Source organism: Lepus europaeus, chromosome 2 (assembly GCF_033115175.1).
Source record: "Lepus europaeus isolate LE1 chromosome 2, mLepTim1.pri, whole genome shotgun sequence".
Classification (NCBI taxonomy): domain Eukaryota; kingdom Metazoa; phylum Chordata; class Mammalia; order Lagomorpha; family Leporidae; genus Lepus; species Lepus europaeus.
Window position 1 is genome coordinate 32,314,831 of NC_084828.1, and position 19,550 is coordinate 32,334,380.

General features: G+C 39.8%; 1 protein-coding gene across 2 annotated transcripts in view; it reads left to right on the forward strand.

Annotated features, from left to right (window-relative positions):
• The window catches only part of SAMSN1 (SAM domain, SH3 domain and nuclear localization signals 1), a 548,989-nt gene that overhangs the window by 177,815 nt on the left and 351,624 nt on the right, over nucleotides 1–19,550 (forward strand). The gene's annotated exons all lie outside the window — the stretch shown is intronic.

A 19,550-nucleotide genomic window follows, 5' to 3' on the forward strand; every position in this document is an offset into this window, starting at 1 on the left:
ATTATGTAGGATCTCTGTCTTTAATGTGCTGTACATTGCTATTTAATGCTATAATTAGTAATCCAATGGTAGTTTTTTCACTTGATGTTGCTATATGGGCAAAATGTTGAAATCTTTACCTAGTATATACTAAACTGATCTTCTGTATACAAAGAGAATTGAAAATGAATCTTTACATGAATGGAAGGGGAGAGGGAGCGGGAGGGGGGAGGGTTGCGGGCGGGAGGGAAGTTATGGGAGGGGGGAAACCATTGTAACCCATAAGCTATACTTTGGAAATTTATATTCATTAAATAAAAGTTTAATAAAAAAAAAAAAGACTTCTTAGTCTGTGGATAATTTCTTATGTTTTGCACCCTATTACTTAATAACTTTTAGTTGTAGTATTATTTTATCTTACACTAGAATTCTTATAACATGTATTCTCTTATTTAAAAATCAATATTTGGTGGATAGATATGTTTAAGATACAAACAGACAAAGACCGATGATTAGGATATATGCAATAAGGACTCACTGAAATGTTGTAGATTTGGCATTATTTCATATATTAGCAGAATCTACCAAATGTGGAGGTGGTTCTAATTTTTTATCAGTTCAATTCCAGAAGATCATGTACTCAAACACTGATTTATTAATTAATTCATCTGTTGATCCTTTCAACAATCCTTCATTGCTTAAACAAAAGAACTTCAAAAAAGTTTATGGCAAATGAAATTAAAGCTGGTTTAGTTTGGCACAAAAACATTTGAAATCTATGCATTTTTTTCATAACATTTTTTCCACGATCTTTTTGGAAACCACTTGCATGCATGTGAGTTAAATTTTTTTGCACCAGTACACTTATCTTTAATTTCATTTTCCAGGAACTTTTTGAGGTATCGTTAATGTTTATTAAAGAGATATAGGTCAAGGGATCAAAGATGGCAGAATAGGGAGGGAGCTCACCGATAGTCCAGGAAAAGATAGTTTAATAAAAGTGGAGATACTGTAGTCTCAGGGAAGAGTTAGGGAAAAAACTGCAGAGGAAACTCTTCTGGAATTAGATGGACACAGTGGACCTACATGAAGAACATTGGCACCCACCACTCAGGAGCCCAGCTGCTGAGGGAGTCTCTGTGATCCAGCGCTGGAAAGGGAGGTGAGGCAAAACCGCAGTAGTCCAAGACACTGGCGGAAAAGCAGCAGGAAGAACCTAGAGGGAATGAGGCTTGAAGCCCCGTGGTGGAAAGTACACGAGCCTAACTAGAGGAGAGGAAAAAAAATAATAAAAGGGACCAGTATGGACGTGATTCTCTCTCTCTACTCACCTTACAAAGGCAAGTGAGACAATAGAGAAGGCACCATTTTGGACATAGGTAACAGCTGCACCAGCTCAGGGCTGCACCTGCCCTCAGCCAAACAGAAAAAACTGACTCCGGTAGGGGGAAATAACAGGAGACTAAGACCTAGTGAATGTGTGGAGCTTATGAACCAGGACTATGAATAAAAAAAAAAAAAAAAAAAACTGAGGGTGTGTGGGAGAACTTACGGTGTGACTGAGATGCAAGTAGTCTCTGTGGGAGATGCCACAAATTCAGGTGGCCTTGGCTACGTGGTGAGAGACATTGCAGGGGAATCTGAGCTTATACTGAGGACTGCACAGATCCTTTGTGTGGTCCTTGGGACAGAGCAGACAAGTATTATACCCACTTTGGCTAGCACTCAGGCACTGATTGCCATCAAGGAGAAGAGTTCAGCAGCACAGAATTACTTCCCTTCTGAATAAAAAAAAAAAGAGAGATAGAGAGATTTACCACACCAAACCTGGGTGTGTCACCTTTGGCACACTCTTAACCCTGAAGAACTGAACAGAGCTCTGTGGCCACACCCACCACAAGCCTCTAGAGATTCACCAAAAGCAGACAGTCCACTTAATCTAGGGTCATAGTATAATGAGAAAAGCCACCAGTGGAAAAAAAAATGAAGAAACCAAAGAATATCTCCACAATGCCAAACAAGAAATGCAGAAAACAAGGAAACAAGAACAAGGAATAAATGAGGCTCTCAAATGAACATGACACTCCAATACAAGATTATGAAGATGATGAGATAGAAGAAATGCAAGATATGGATTTCAAAAAATTTATGATAAGGACATTTAGAAGTTATCAAAACCAAATGCATGAACTATAGAAATCCATACGGGACAGGACAGAAAATCTCTCTGGTGAAAATGAAATCTTAAGGAGGAATCAAAGTGAAATGAGGAATTCAGTAGAACATGAAATTGAGATATTGAAGAAAAACCAAAATGAAATGAAGAATTCAATAGATCAAATGAAAAACACATTTGAGAGCCTTAAAAACAGAATCAGTGAAGCAGAAGAGAGAATATTGGACTTAGAAGACAGAGCACAGGAAAGTATATAGTCAAACCAAAGAAAAGAAGAGGAAATTAGAAATCTAAAAACTATTGTTGGGAATCTACAGGATACTATTAAAAAACCCAACATTTGGGTTCTAGGAGTTCCTGAAGGCATGGAGAGAGAGAAAGGATTAGAAGGCCTTTTTAGTGAGATACTAGCAGAAAAATTCCCAGGTTTGGAGAAGGAAAGAGATATTCAAGTACATAGAACCCCTATAAACATGACCAAAAGAGATCCTCACCACAACATGTTGTAATCAAACTCACCACAGTGAAACATAAAGAAAAGATTCTAAAATGTACAAGAGAGAAATGTCAGATTACTCTCAGAAGCTCTCCAATTAGACTCACAGCAGACTTCTCATCAGAAACCCTACAGGCTAGGAGGGAATGGCGAGATATAGCCCAGGTACTAAGGGAAAAAAACTGCCAGCCCAGAATATTATACCCTGCAAAGCTCTCATTTGTGAATGAAGGTGAAATAAAGACTTTTCATAGCAAACAGAAATTGAAAGAATTTGTCACCACTCGTCCAGCCCTGCAAAAGATGCTTAAAGATGTATTACACACAGAAGCACAGCCATCAATATGAAAGAAGGTAAAGGAAGAAAATCTCCCAGTAAAAGATCACAGGAAGTTCAAAGTATATATTAGAAATATCTTTGGGAAAATGTGAGGGCAAAGTCACTACTTATCAATAGTCACATTGAATGTTAATGACCTCAACTCTCCAGTTAAAAGACACAGACTTGCTGAATGGATTAAGGAACAAAACCCATCTATTTGCTGCTTACAAGAAACACATCTTTCCAACAAAGATGCATGCAGACTGAAAGTGAAAGGCTGGAAAAAGATATACTATGCCAACAGAAGTGAAAAAAGAGGGGGCGTAGCCATCTTAGTATCAGACAAAATAAACTTTAACACAAAAACTGTTAAGAGAGACTAAGAGGAGCACTATTTAATGATTTAGGGATCAATTCAACAGGAAGATACAATGATTATTAATGTATATGCACCTAATTACAGGGCACCAGTTTCTTTAAAAGATTTGTTAAGGGACTTAAAGGAAGACTTAGACTCTAATACAATAGTATTGGGGGAATTCAATACTCCACTTTCAGTAATAGACAGATCAACCAGACAGATGATCAACAAGGAAACAGCAGATTTAATCGACACTATAGTCCAAATGGGTCTAACAGATATCTAGAGAACTTTTCATTCTACACTTAAAGAATACACATTCTTCTCAGCAGTACATGGAACCTACTCTAGGACTGACCACATACTATGCCATAAAGTAAGGCTCAGCAAATTGAAAAGAATTGAAATCTTACCATGTATCTTCTCAGACCACAGTGGAATGAAGCTGGAAATTAGCAACTCAGGAATTCATAGAGCATATGCAAACACAAGGAGACTTTACAACATGCTCCTGAATGAACACTGGGTCATAGAAGAAATCAAAAGAGAATCAAAAATTTTCTGGAAGTAAATGAGGATAACAACACAACATATCAAAACTTATTGGATATGGCAAAGGCAGTGTTAAGAGAGAAGTTTATAGCAATAGGTGCCTACATCAAGAAATTGGAAAGGCACCAAACAAATGAGCTATCAATGCATCTCAAGGATCTAGAAAAACTGCAGCAAACCAGACCCGAAACTAGTAGCAGAAGAGAAATAATTAAAATCAGAGAAGAAATAAACAGAATTGAATAAAAAAATTACAAAAGATCAGCAAAATGAAGAGCTGTTTTTTGATAAAATAAACAAAATTGACACCCCATTGGCCCAACTAACTAAAAAAAGAAAAGACCCAAATCAATAAAGTCAGAGGTGAAAAAGGGAATGTAGCAGACACCACAGAAATAAAAAGAGTCATCAGAAATTACTACAAAGAGTTGTATGCCAGCAAACAGGGAAATCTATCAGAAATGGATAGATTCCTGGACACATACAACCTACCTAAATTGAACCATGAGGACATAGAAACCTAAACAGACCCATAACCGAGTCAGAAATTGAATCAGTAATAAAGGCCCTCCCAACAAGGAAAAGCCAAGGACCAGATGGATTCACTGCTGAATTCTACCAGACATTTAAAGAAGAACTAACTCCAATTCTTAAACTATTCAGAACAATCAAAAAAGAGGGAATCCTCCCAAATTCTTTATATGAGGCCAGCATCAACTTAATCCCTAAGCCTGAAAAAGATACAGCAGAGAAAGAATTACAGACCAATTTCCCTGATGAACATAGACACAAAAATCCTCAAAAGAATTCTGGCCAATCGAATGCAACAACACATCAGAAAGATCATCCACGCAGACCAAGTGGGATTTATCTCTGGTCTGCAGGGATGGTTCAACATTCGCAAATCAATGTGATACACCACATTAACAAACTCCAGAAGAAAAACCATATTATTATCTCAATAGATGCAGAGGAAGCATTTGATAAAATACAACATCCTTTCATGATGAAAACTCTAAGCAAATTGGGTATAGAAGGAACATTCCTCAATACAATCAAAGCAATTTATGAAAAACCCATGGCCAACATCCTGTTGAATGGGGAAAAGTTGGAAGCATTCCCACTGAGATCTGGTACCAGACAGGGATGCCCACTCTCACTACTGCTATTCAATGTAGTTCCGGAAGTTTTAGCCAGAGCTATTAGGCAAGAAAAAGAAATTAAATGGATACAAATTAGGAAGGAAGAACTCAAACTATCGCTCTTTGCAGATGATATGATTCTTTATTTAGGGGATCCCAAGAACTCTACTAAGAGACTATTGGAACTCCTAGAAGAGTTTGGCAAAGTAGCAGGATATAAAATCAATGCACAAAATTCAACAGCTTTTGTATACACAGGAATGCCATGGCTGAGAAAGAACTTCTAAGATCAATCCCATTCACAATAGCCACAAAAGCAATCAAATACCTTGGAATAAACTTAACCAAGAACGTTAAAGATCTCTACAATGAGAATTACAAAATCTTAAAGAAATAGAAGAGGATACCAAAAAATGGAAAAATCTTCCATGCTCATGGATTGGAAGAATCAATATCATCAAAATGTCCATTCTCCCAAAAGCAATTTATAAATTCAATGTGATACCAATCAAAATACCAAAGACATTCTTCTCAGATCTGGAAAAAATGATGCTGAAATTCATATGGAGGCACAGGAGACGTTGAATAGCTAAAGCAATCTTGTACAACAAAAACAAAGCCGGAGGCATCACAATACCAGATTTCAGGACATACTACAGGGCAGTTGTTATCAAAACAGCATGGTACTGGTACAGAAACAGATGGATAGACCAATGGAACAGAATAGAAACAGCAGAAATCAATGTAAACATCTACAGCCAACTTCTATTTGATCAAGGATCTAAAACCAATTCCTGGAGCAAGGACAGTCTATTCAACAAATGGTGCTGGGAAAACTGGATTTTGACTTGCAGAAGCATGAAGCAAGACCCCTACCTTACACAAAAATCCACTTAACACGGATTAAAGATCTAAATCTACTTCCTGACACCATCAAATTATTAGAGAACATTGGAGAAACCCTGCAAGATATAGGCACAGGCAAAGACTTCTTGGAATAGACCCCGGAGGCACTGGCAGTCAAAGCCAAAATCAAAACTGGGATTACATCAAATTGAGAAGTTTCTGTACTTCAAAAGAAACAGCCAGGAAAGTGAAGAGGCAACTGACAGAATGGGAAAAAATATTGGCAAACTATACTACAGATAAAGGATTAATAACCAGAATCTACAAAGAAATCAAGAAACTCCACGACACCAAAACAAACAACCCACTGAAGAGATGATCCAAGGACCTCAATAGACATTTTTCAAAAGAGGAAATCCAAATGGCCAACAGACACATGAAAAAATGTTCAAGATCACTAGCAATCAGGGACATGCAAATCAAAACCACAATGAGGTTTCACCTCACCCGAGTTAGAATGGCTCACATACAGAAATCTACCAACAATAGATGCTGGAGAGGATGTGGGGGAAAAAGGGACACTAATCCACTGTAGGTTGGAATGCAAACTGGTTAAGCCACTATGGAAGTCAGTTTGGAGATTCCTCAGAAACCTGAATATAGCCCTACCATACAACCCAGCCATCCCACTCCTTGGAATTTACCCAAAGGAAATTAAATTGGAAAATGAAAGAGCTGTCTGCACATTAATGTTTATTGCAGCTCAATTCACAATAGCTAAGGCCTGGAGCCAACCAAAATGCCCCTCACTAATAGACTGGATAAAAAACTATGGGACATGTACTCTATAGAATACTATACAGCAGTAAAATAAAATGGAATCCGGTCATTTGCAACAAGATGGAGGAATCTGGAAAACATCATGCTGAGTGAAATAAGCCAGTCCCACAGGCACAAATATCATATGTTCTCCCTGATCGGTGACAACTAAAGAGCAATTAAAAGGAAACCTGTTGAAGTGAAATGGACACTATAAGAAACTTTGACTTGATCAGCCCTTGTCTTGACTGTTGAGGAACAACTTACTATTTTATTCCTTTTAGTGGTTTTTTGTTGTTGTTGTTGTTGTTGTTCTACTTAATACCATTGGTTGAACTCTTTGATTAACACACAATTATTCTTAGTCATTTAGATTTAACTGAAAAATGATCCCTGATAAATGTAAGAGTGAGAATAAGAGAGGGAGGAAATGTACAGTTCAGCACATGCTCACTTGGACCTATCCCTTAATGGTAGAGGTATAAACGTGCCAGGGGATTCCAATTCAGTCCCATCATGGTGGCATGTACCAATGCCCTCTTACTTGTTAAAGTGATCAGTTTAAGTTCATAATTGATCAAAAAGATAGGATTAGGTGTCAAAGGGATTACATAAATAAGACCAGTGTCTGCAAATAATTGATAGAATTAAAAAGGAGACAATGATCCTACATGGGAAGCAGGATACACAGCAGACTCATAGAATGGCAAAAGCCCTTAGCAGCACTCTGGCCTCAGAATGAGTCCTTAAATCATTTGGATCTGGCTAAAAGTCCATGAGATTTTCACAGGTACGTAAAGCCAAGACATTGTGGCAAAAAAAAAAAAAAAAAAAAAAAAATGACCTAAATGAAAGATCTCTGTGAGTGAGGCCCCAGCGGAAAAAATGGGCCCTCAAAGAAGGCAGTACCTTTCTCTGAAGGGAGGAGAGAACTTCCACTTTGACTATGACCTTGTCTAAATATGATCGGTATTGGTGAACTCAGGAGGATTCCATGGCCTTGGCAGCTCATGACAAGAGCCTTGAGTGATTACTGACATCATAAATAAGATTGTGAATTGTTAAATCAACAGTGGGAGTCACTGTGCACCTACTCCCCATGTAGGTCCTCTGCCCTTAGTGTGTTATACTATGAGAATTAATGGTGAAACTACTACTCAAACAGTGCTATACTTTCTGTGTCTTTGTGGGTGCAGTCTGTTGTAATCTTTACTTAGTAATATTAAGTTGATCTTCTGTATATAAAGATAATTGAAAATCAATCATGAAAGAATGGGATGGGAGAAGGAGTGGGAGATAGGATGGTTGCAGGTGGGAGGGAGGTTATGGGGAAAAAGCTGCTATAATTCAAAAGTTGTACTTTGGAAATTTATATTTATTATATAAAGTTGAAAAGAAAAAAAAGAGATAAAAACTTTGGATCAGTCTGATACCTACTTTTGAATCTATGATTCACAATTTCACAGCTCTATTGAGTTAGGCTAGTGTGTGCTCTGTGATTTTCAGTTTTGTCATTTAGGGTCATGATAGTGATGTCTACACTTAAGTTTTATTGTGAAAATTATACTCAATGTATACCCAGTGTTTGGTGTGTTATAAGCATTCAACAGATGATAATAAAAATGGTGTTTGTTTTGAGTAGAACATATAGATGCAAAAATCTCATAATGTCTACCTCCAAATAAATACAGAGGCATCAAACAACAAAAGTGCAGAATAGAGTTATGAACAAGTCCTGGGTTAGAGAGAAGAGGATAATTTATTCTTTCAAAGAGTCAGAATTGATTTATACAATATGAGATATTTGATATGGTTTAGTGGGAGTGAAGCGATGCTTTAATTAACGGCAGTATGCATCAGAATAGGGAGTATGAAAAACAACAAGAATAAAAGTAACATCAAGTAACCAGTTTATATAAGCACAGGAATTTCCAAAGCTTGCTCTTTCAAGATTCCTGTGTAGCATAATCTGGTTGAACAATCTTCTCCTAATGTATATTACCTAGAAAAATCTCCACTGCTTTTATCACATGCTCTTTTGTGCTGAACATATAAGTGTATACCCCAAAAACATAGTTTTTGCCACTTTTGTAAACTTTATTTATGTTTCCTATCCAGTAGGATCTAAATTTCAAAAATTCAGTAACCATGATATATTCATGATATTTCTGCCACTTTGAATGAATAAATATTAAGTAATTATGATAAATATTTCTTGAATGAATAAATAAATAGTAGACAATGGTAGGAGATTAAAAAGTAGGATGAATATGTTTTCTAAGCAAAAAATTTAGGCTTTTTTCTGTTGATAGCAAAGAGACATTGCAGAGAGTAGGATGAAGTCAGTCACTAAGGGAAAGAATTGTAAGTTGCCATAGTTGTTCAAAAAGGGATCTCAAGGAGAATGGTGGAGATTGAGGAGTGAGACATATTCAAGATTAATGTATGATTTTTAAAAAGTATTTATTTATTTCAAAGGGTTACAGAGAGTGTCAGAGGTAGAAATAGAGGTATAGAGAGAGCGAGAGCGAGAGAGAGAGAGAGAGAGATCTTTCATCCACTGGTTCACTCCCCAACTGACTGCAATGGCCAGGGCTGGGCCAAGCCGAAGTCAGGAGCCAGAAGCTTCATCCAGGTCTCCCACCTGGGTTCAGGGGCCCAAGGACTTGGGCCATCCTTTGCTGCTTTCCCAGGTGCATTAGGAGGGAGCCGGATTGCAAATGGTGCAGCCAGGACTTGAACTGGTGCCCATATGGAACTCAGGCACTGCAGTTGGCGGCAGCTATGTCACAGCACTGGCCCCAAATTCATGATTTAAAATGGACAAATCTTAGGGGATTTTGGATAATGGATGTAGTTTACATTCCTGCTGAAGGAGGATATTTGGAGAAATGTTCCATTTTGAAATGATTAGTTAGAAGCCTTAATAAAGTACCTGTTAAGAAACAGGTGTATTTTCTAGAAGTTGGGAGAATAGTTAGTGTCACAGAGTGAAATTCGAGGACATAGTGAGATTAAATTGGGAAGATGATTGAGATCATTCAAGGAAAGTACACAGAATGAGATAAGAAAATTCAAGGAGAGGACCACGAGGAACATGAACATTTAAGGTGTGACTGGGTGAGCAGACCTAGAATAGGATTTTGGAAAGGAAAGATGAGGATGAAAAGAAAACTGGTAGTGTTTTATGTAAATGAGACTCAATGAGTTTCAGGAACGTAAGTATTTCAAAACATAAATAAAGAGGAATAAAGTTACTGGAATTTTGAAGAGCATTTCCTAAAATTACCAACTAAGAAGTTTGTGGTGATCCCAGCTGGCACACTTTTGTAGCTGTAAGGGAGAAGCTAGATTTAAATGAGTTAATAGCCAGTTGTTTAAAATAGGAGTATTGTGAATACACTCTTTTTAGACTACTCTGACCCTAAGACTGAAGATAAGACAGACATTAAAAGATAAAGCAGGCTTAAATGTGAATCATTTTAGTACGCAGAGACTTGACCATAATTATGGCCTGAGGAGAAAAGTGAGTAGAGAACAATGGATCAAAAATATAAGACAAAAATACAAGATTATTGATGGAACAAGTTTCATAGGCAATGAGGCAAGATAAATGGAGAGAATGGTGAAAAAGCTCTGAACTTCTCTACATACCTGAAAGATTGAGAAATGTATGGTCAATATTGATTATATAGTGGTTATAATAGGGCATTTATTGTTTAGGGTTTTTATTTGGAAACAAAGGTAAATTTTTTAGTAAACTTTAAAAAAAAGTTTATTATCAAGGAAAGGAGAGAGAAAGAGAGAGAGAGAGACACTCCCACAGACAGAAAGAGAGCTCTTTTCTATGCTGGTTCACTCCCCCAAATGCCTGCAACAGAGCTGGACCAGGCCAAAGCCAGGAGCTCAAATGTCAATCTAGGTCTCCCACATGGGTGTCAGGAACCCATGAATTTGAGCCATCACTGCCCCCCCCCCCACCAGGGTGCAGATTAGCCGAAAGCTGCAATTGAGAGTGGAGCCAGGACTCGAACCTTCATACGGGATGCAGGCGTCTCAAGTGGTATCTTCACCAAGTGCACTCCCCTGCACCGTCAATTTGATCTGAAGATAACGCCTCTTGTCACAGAGGTTTTACTAGTGAGGCTAGAAGAACAACTGTTAGAGAAAAAGCCCTCAGCGCTGCTTCTTGGCCTGTGAGTAGGCAGGCTTGTTTTTGGACATAGGGAAAGACACACCCACTATGATTAGTGTATGTGAGGATGGGATGGTAGTGACAGGTTATGTAAGTGCTCCTGTTTTGTAGCCTTCAGTCATAATTATTGCATCTGCTTCAGAGAATTAGACTTCACAGCTTTGGAAGCCTGAGGTGTCAGTTGTATCAGGCTAATACTAGAAAGCTGATTCATACCAGCAAGGTGTATGTCATAAAGCACAGACATCTACAATGAGTGATGCATGAACCATAAAGATGAAGGCTAAGGTTTCTCATTCCAGTATCATAAATCTTCCCCAAAGATCATGGTCACTTTCATCTCAGATTTTGTTTGAGTACAAAATCACAAAGTTCTATTTTACATGAGAAAATTGCATGATGATCATGAGAACCATAAGGAGCAGTTATAAATTTTCTGATTCTACATTTTTGAAAGTAATTAAATATAGCCATTAGGTGAGAATTGAACTATTGCACAAATTGTGCTTGAATAGTATAAAATTCTTCTCATTCCATCTCTTTTCAATGATCTATGTGAGGTAAAGAATTTATTTTAGGTGACTGAGCCTTATCCTGCCATATTTATTTATGTAATTATTAGGCTATAGGCTTGCTTTAATAGTAACCAAAGAACATTCTGTTTCTATTGACCTTTTGCCATTCCTAAATTTCTCCTCTGCTCATTTGCCCCTTGGTCCTCAGCAGGTAACTTCATCTGTTTGCTATCTTTAAATCTGCTGGCCTCATTTCTTTTGCAGAATGAAACGCTTAGCCACAGTCAGGGAAGAAATTTTTCCTTTCCCTCTTTAGCTTCAGTGGTTGGGGATCCCAGAGTACTCTGACAAAAGGCAGATTAACAAGAGGGAAAAATCCAAAATGTACTCATATGAAGTGGCCTACTTATGGCAAAAGTTAAAGCTCATATAATCTCATTTAAAAAGGGAAATGATTTCTTAGGTGGATCGTTCATTTTGTTGTTCTTTAAGCTCTTTATAGATTCAGAATATCAATCCTTTAACAGTTTCATAGTCGGCAAATATTTTTTCCCATTCTATTGGTTGCCTCTTTACTTTGCTGAATATTTCTTTTGCAGCCCAGAAGCTTCTCAGCTTGATGTAATCCCATTTGTCAATTTTAGCTATGATTGCTTGTGTTTCTGGGTCTTTTCCAAGAAGTCTTTGCCTATGCCAATGTCTTTCAGAGTTTCCCAATGTTCTCTAGTAATTTGAGGGTATCGAGTTGTATATTTAGGTCCTCGATCCATTTTGAGGCGATTTCTGTGTAAGGTGTAAGGTAGGGGTCTTGTTTCATGCTTCTGCATGCATACTTTTAGCATGTAGAGAGACAATTTTCCCAGCACCATTTATTACAGAGACTGTCCTTGCTTCAAGGACTGATTTTCGTTCCTTTGTCAAAGATAAGTTGATTGTAGATGTGTAGATTGATTTCTGGAGTTTCTATTTCAGTTCCATATCTATTTTTGTGCTAGTACCAGGCTGTTTTAATTATAACTTCCCTGTAGTAAATCTTGAAATTTAGTATTGTGATGCCTGCAGCTTTGTTTTTATTGTACAAAATTGCTTTAGCTATTCGGGATCTCTTGTATTTCCATATGGATTTTAGCATCATTTTTATCTAGATCTGAGAATGTTGTTGGTATTTTATACTGTTAATTCCTTTCAGAGATATAGACATTTTGATGATATTGATTCTTCCATTCCATGAACATGGGGGATTTTTCCATATCTTTGTCTTCTTCTATTTCTTCCTTCAATGTTTTGTAATTTTCTTTTTAGAGATCTTTAACATCCTTGGTTGAATTTATTCCAAACTATTTAATTTGAGAGCTTGAACAGGCATTTTTAAACAAGGAAATCTAAATGCCCAACAGACTCATGAAAAAGTGCTCAGGATCACTAGCCATTAGGGAAATGCAATCAAAACCACAGCGAGTTTCACCTTACCCCAGTTAGAATGGCTCTCAAACAGAAATCAACAAACAATAAATGCTGAGGGTGTGGAGAAAAACCACCACTGTTGATAGGAATGTAAACCATCCACTGTTGATGGGAATGTAAACTTGTGCAGCCACTGTGGAAGACAGTATGGAGATACCTCAAAAATCTGAATAAAGACGTACCATATGACTCAGCCATCCCATTCCTGCATACTTACCCAAATGAAATGAAATCAGCATATGAAAGAGTGATTCTTACCCTTACATACTATGGAATACTACACAGTGGTAAAAAAATATGAAATCTTTTATTTTGCAATAAAATAGATACAACTGGAAACCATTTTATATAAGCCAGTCACAGAAAGACAAATATTTTATGTTTTCCTCTATCTGTGGTAACTGAGTACCTAACAGGTAATCTATAGGAGTGACATTGACACTTTGAGTCCTTATCTCAACTGTTGAGGGACAGTGGTTTTTGTCTTCGAACTATTTGTTGGACTCTTTCCTTAGTGTGAGGTTAGTCTTACAAGGTTAAAGTTAACTGAAAAAAGATTTTTGTAAAACTTATTAGTAGGAATAGAAGAGGGTGGAAGAAGGATGGGCGCATGGGGCAGGAAGAGGGTAGGATGGGAAGTATCACTATGTTCTTGAATCTGTATATAGGAAATACATGAAATTTGTATACATTAAATACATTTTTAAAAAATTTAAAAACAAAATAAAATGCTTATATAAAATATGAATTATGAAAAATGCATCGATTTCAATTTTTTTGTACCAAAATAATGTTATCTTTCAGTTACAAAAAAGATAAATAAAAAGGGAAATCAAGAGGGAGAAAAGACTTTGATGGGAATAACACATAAGTTCTTTTAGGAAAGACAAGTGGGGGAACGGAAGTTTTTGTTGATTGTTTATGCAGATTTGAGTATTCTATTTGCATTTTTTTCATGGCAATGAATCTCCATAGGAGAGGGGATTTATGGAAGTTTAATGCTTTTGGAAGTTTCTGCTACTAGACAGAAAGAGGCATTCAGAAAAAGAATTTTCATAATGATGTAATCCAGATGTCAACATTTCCACCACCTGAAATTATGCTAGAAATTTCACAAACGAAGAGTTGAGTCATTGGATTGCTCCTCATCCTACTGCTTCGGTTTTCCAGTCCTGGGTCAGGGTCAGTCCATTTAAATGGTTGTGTTTCATTTCGGGAGGTGGTGATGCTTTACCAGAGTTAGGTCTTTAAATGATGTGAGCCATCAATCATTTCATAAGGGATGTATCTGGGGAAACAGAAGGAAAGCAATGAGTAGTAGTTGGGACAGTTAATCTAGTTTCTGTTTGCTTATTTCAGTTTGTTTTCAGTTCAGTGTAAGCCAGTTGAGAAGATTTCTAAATGTTGGGATCAGAGTGCCTTGAAATGGAATGAGGATGCTTGTGGCAGCCATGTTTATTTTCTGGAGTTGCAAAAATGCAGCTGTTCTAATTAACTGAGTATCCCACACTGTGCTGGAGATAAGTCCCTAGGAATTTCATCAAGTTGCTCAGCTTCAGTTTATGGGGCTTCAGGAAAAGGGTGGCTTTGGTTTTGACTGACAACATGCGCAAGATAGCAGGCCTGTTTATAAAGGAGTGAAATTATGTCAGTGATGAATAGCGTGACTAGAATCTGAACACACCAGGTCGGAATGCAATTTTCTTTTTCTTTCTTCCTTTCTTTCCTCCCTTCCTCCCTCCCTATCTCCTTTCTTCCTCCCTTCCTTCCTCCTTCCCTCCCTCCCCCCCCTCCTTTCCTAGCTTCCTTTCTCTCCTTCTCCTTTTTTTTTTGATAGGCAGAGTGGACAGTGAGAGAGAGAGAGAGAGAGAGAGAGAAAGAGAGAAAGGCCTTCCTTTGCTGTTGGTTCACCCCCCAATGGCCACTGAGGCCGGCACACTGCACTGATCCGAAGCCAGGAGCCAGGTGCCTCTCCCGGTCTCCCATGCGGGTGCAGGGCCCAAGGACTCCACCGCACTCCCGGGCCCCAGCAGAGAGCTGGACTGGAAGAGGAGCAACCAGGACAGAATCTGATGCCCCAACTGGGACTAGAACCCGGTGTGCCGGCGCCGCAGACGGAGGATTAACCTAGTGTGCTGGGGCGCCGGCCTCTCTCTCCATCTCTCTCTCTCTCTCTCTCTCTTTCTTTCAAGATTGATTTATTTATTTGAAAGGCAGAGAGAGAGAGTGTGTGGTCTTCCATCCGCTGGTTCACTCCCCAAATGGCCACAATGGCTAAAGCTGGGCTGACCTGAAGCCAGGAGCTTCTTCCAGGTCTCTCACATGGGTCCAGGAGCCCAAGCACTTGGGCCATCTTCCACTGTTTTCCTAAGCCATAGCAGAGAGCTAGATGGGAAGTAGAGCAGCCAGGACCTGAACTGGTGCCCATGTAGGATGCTGGCATTGCAGGCTGCAGCTTTATCAGCTAGGCCACAGCACCCACCCCCAGACCACAGTTTTTCTACATTTGACAGTCACCCCACTTTGATCAAAGATAATGAAAGTAAGATTAACTCTTATTTACAAAACAGCACAAGTCTTATGATGGGATTGTTAACATAATGCTGTAAGATTGGTGTGGGGTTTTTTCGTTTGTTTGTTTCCTTTGCTGGAACTTTTATAAGGAATCTCAGATTAGACTTTTAACCCTTCTGAGAATAAGAAGCCGAGCCAAGAACTCTCTAGCAGGCTTTACTGCAGAGCCATGGGTTCTCAATGTCTCTCTTTTTACTGTCCCAGGAAGTGGTCTTCCTTCCCCATTTGTAATGCTAAGAACACTCTAACCGAGATACCAAGGCCGATTTCCAAGAAGGTGTTGTAAAGATTGGCTCCAGAAATTCAACCTTAGTTCCTTAACAGTCTCTGATCAGTGGCTGGCATTGTGGTGTAGCATGTTAGGCCTCTGCTTGGGATACGGGCATCCCATGTGGGCTCCGGTTTGATCCTTGGCTGCTGCACGTCAGGTCCAGTTCCCTGCGAATGTGAGAGAGAGACAGGGGCAGCGGAAGATGATCCTGGTCCTTAGGCCCCTGCACTCATGTGGGATACCCAGAAGAGGCTTCTGGCTCCTGGCTTCAGCCTGGCCTAGCCCTGGTGTGGCCATTTGAGGCGTGAACCAGCAGATGGAAGATCTCTCTCATGCTCTCTCTTCTCTCTGTAACTCTGACTTTCAAATACATAAAATATACATATTCTACAAAAAAGTCTCTTATCGTGTTTTATTCTATGCATATCATTCTCAAATGTGGCATTCCAAGTGAGAGCCTTGGTAATAAAACCATGTTTTTAAGAATATCCTGTGCTGGCCGGCGCCGTGGCTTAACAGGCTAATCCTCCGCCTTGCGGCGCCGGCACACCGGTTGCCCCTCTTCCAGGCCAGCTCTCTGCCATGGCCCGGGAAGGCAGTGGAGGATGGCCCAACTCCTTGGGCCCTGCGCCCGCATGGGAGACCAGGAGAAGCACCTGGCTCCTGGTTTTGGATCAGCGAGATGTGCCGGCCACAGCGGCCATTGGAGGGTGAACCAACGGAAGGAAGACCTTTCTCTCTGTCCACTCTGTCTGTAAAAAAAAAAAAAAAAAAAAAAAAAAAAAAAGAATATCCTGTGCTGTGGTTTGAGTGTGTCTGTCAAACTTTGTGTATTGGAAACTTGATCCCGAATATGGTGCTGTGGGATGTGCAGCCTAATGGGAAGTGTTTGGGTCACAGGGACAGTTTCCTTATGAATAGATTAATGCTATTTTTCTGGGACTGGGTTTGATCCAGCTCCCCATACCTTGCGCTCCCTCTGCCTCTCCCTCTCCCTCTCCCTCTGCCTCTGCCTCTTCCTCGCCCTCTCCACTTTCCCTCTGTACTTTCCCTCTATACTCTTCCTCTGCCATGGAATAATGCAGCAAGATAGCCCTCACCAGATGCTGGCTCTTTTGTCTTGGAGATCTCAACATTCAGATTTGTGAGGCAATAACTTATGTTCTTCATAAATTACCCAGTCTCAGGAGTATTGTTATAAAAATCACAAATTAGGCCAAGAGATATTGTACAGAAGTAGATTCTTATTAAATGTACATGAATGACTCTATTGCCGTGAACATAAGAATACTCTATACAGGGGCTGGCGCCGGGGCTCACTTGGTTAATCCTCCGCCTGTAGCACCGGCATCCCATATGGGCCGGGTTCTAGTCCCGGTTGTTCCTCTTCGAGTCCAGCTCTGCTGTGGCCCGGGAGGGCAGTGGAGGATGGCCTGAGTGCTTGGGCCCCTGCACCTGTGTGGGAGACCAGGAAGAGCACCTGGCTCCTGGCTTTGGATTGGCACAGCACGCTGGCTGTAGCAGCCTTTTGGGGGGTGAACCAATGGAAGGAAGACCTTTCTCTCTGTCTCTCTCTCTCTGTCTAACTCTATCTGTCAAATAAATAAATAATAATAAAAAAAGAATACTCTGTATTTTCCCAAGTCTGGAGGGTGGGGATCAAGTTGGGAAAAAAAAATAAATGCTTAATTTTCCATACAAAGGTATAATATACTTAATTGTGATTTCTAGATAGCTTAAGAGAGAAACGAATGAACTTCTTTATATCCAGAAAATAGGATATTAAAGAGCAGTAATATTCTGAGCAAGAGTCATAAGAAATCATAATCATTCTTCATCAGTTCATTCAGCCCCACATAATTAATTTTTGTTCTGCTTGATCTTGGGTTAGTGGTTTTATGAACCCATCAGTATCTCCATTTGTGCTGAAAATCATTACTCCGTTCAGCAGTATGATCTTAAAACGATTTAAGCAATGCCGTCAGAAGCCCGAACACCAGAGTACCTGTCATAGTCCTTTCCATGACTCTGAGATAGTCCCTTCCGGTAAAACCTCTACCTGGGAGCTTTGGAACTCAGCAGAGTGGAACAATAACTATGAATGCCAGGATTAAAATGGTCATGGTTAGAGCTCTGAGGAAAGTTCATTACGATGTGATTGACAAGAAAATTTCATTGTCTCTTTAACATACAACATTTACAGATAATAACTAGAATTATAAAGGAGAATATTATACCAGGACATAAAATAGGCAGCAAAGATAATCTGTGGACACAGTTATGTTAGTGACATATATACCCATGTAAATATAACCTAGGGAAGGTTGACAATGCTTATTTGACAATGCTTCCCATGCAATTTAGCACATCAAATAATCCTAAGTAGTTTAAAATTTCCCTTTTTACAAGGTGAGAGAACAAATCCTTTGCAATTTTCCAAGCGTCCTTCTCAGAAATTTCAAAGTCTGTTTTAAGTCAAGAAAACTTCATTTAGTGTTTGATTTTTGGAATGTTGTCAAAAGTGTCACAATGTTTGAGCAGTTGACAAAATAAGATCACTGATAACAATGGAACACTTAGTCAACTAAAGTTACAATGAAGATTTTTAAAGCACATGTAGGAAGTGACGTAATTATCAAAATAAAGAAGGAACTTCACTTTTAACATTGAGGGGCCAGCACTGCAGCTCACTAAGCTAATCCTCCACCTGCGGCACTGGCATTCCAGGTTCTATTCCCGGTTGGGGCACCGGATTCTATCCTGGTTGCTCCTCTTCCAGTCCGGCTCTCTGCTGTGGCCTGGGAAGGCAGTGGAGGATGGCCCAAGAGCTTGGGCCCTGCACCCGCATGGGAAACCAGGAGGAAGCACCTGTCTCCTGGCTTAGGATCGGCACAGTGCGCTGGCCACAACACACTGGCCGTAGCGGCCACTTGGGGGGTGAACCAATGGAAAAAGGAACACCTTTCTCTCTGTCTCTCTCTCTCTCTCTCACTGTCTAATTCTGTCTGTCAAAAAAAAAAAAATTGAGAAGACTTGGAACTCTTAGAAATTTGAGGATGTGATAAAGACAACATAAAGCACAGGAAATTATTATTTTTTAAGATTTATTTTACTTCTTTGAAAGGCAGAGTGACAGAGAGAGAGAGAGAGAGAGAGAGAGAGAGAGAAAGCTCCTGTTGGTTAACTCCCCAAAAAGCTGTCAGCATGCTGGGGCAGGATGAAGCTGGGAGCCAGGAACTCTTTCCAGGTCTTCCATATGAATAGTAAGAGTACAAGTACTTGTGCCATCTTCTGCTGCCTTCCAGGTGCATTAGCAGGAAGCTAGATGGAAAGTGGACCAGCAGTGTCTCAAATCGGTCCTCCAATATGGGATGCTGGTGTCGAGGACTGTGCCTTAATCCACTGTGCCACAATGCTAGCTCCAAAGAACAGGACATTATTATAAGACGTGGAATTTGGCCGGCGCTGTGGCTCAACAGGCTAATCCTCTGCCTTGTGGCGCCGACACACCAGGTTCTAGTCCTGGTTGCCCCTCTTCTAGTCAGGGCGTCGGATTCTGTCCCGGTTGCCCCTCTTCCAGGCCAGCTCTCTGCTGTGGCCCGGGAGTGCAGTGGAGGATGGTCCAAGTGCTTGGGCCCTGCACCCCACAGGAGACCAGGAGAAGCACCTGGTTCCTGCCTTCGGATCAGCGTGGTGCGCCGGCTGCAGCACACTGGCCGCAGTGGCCATTGGAGGGTGAACCAATGGCAAAAGGAAGACCTTTCTCTCTGTCTCTCTCTCACTGTCCACTCTGCCTGTCAAAAATAAAAAAATAAAATAAAAAAAAAAGACGTGGAAT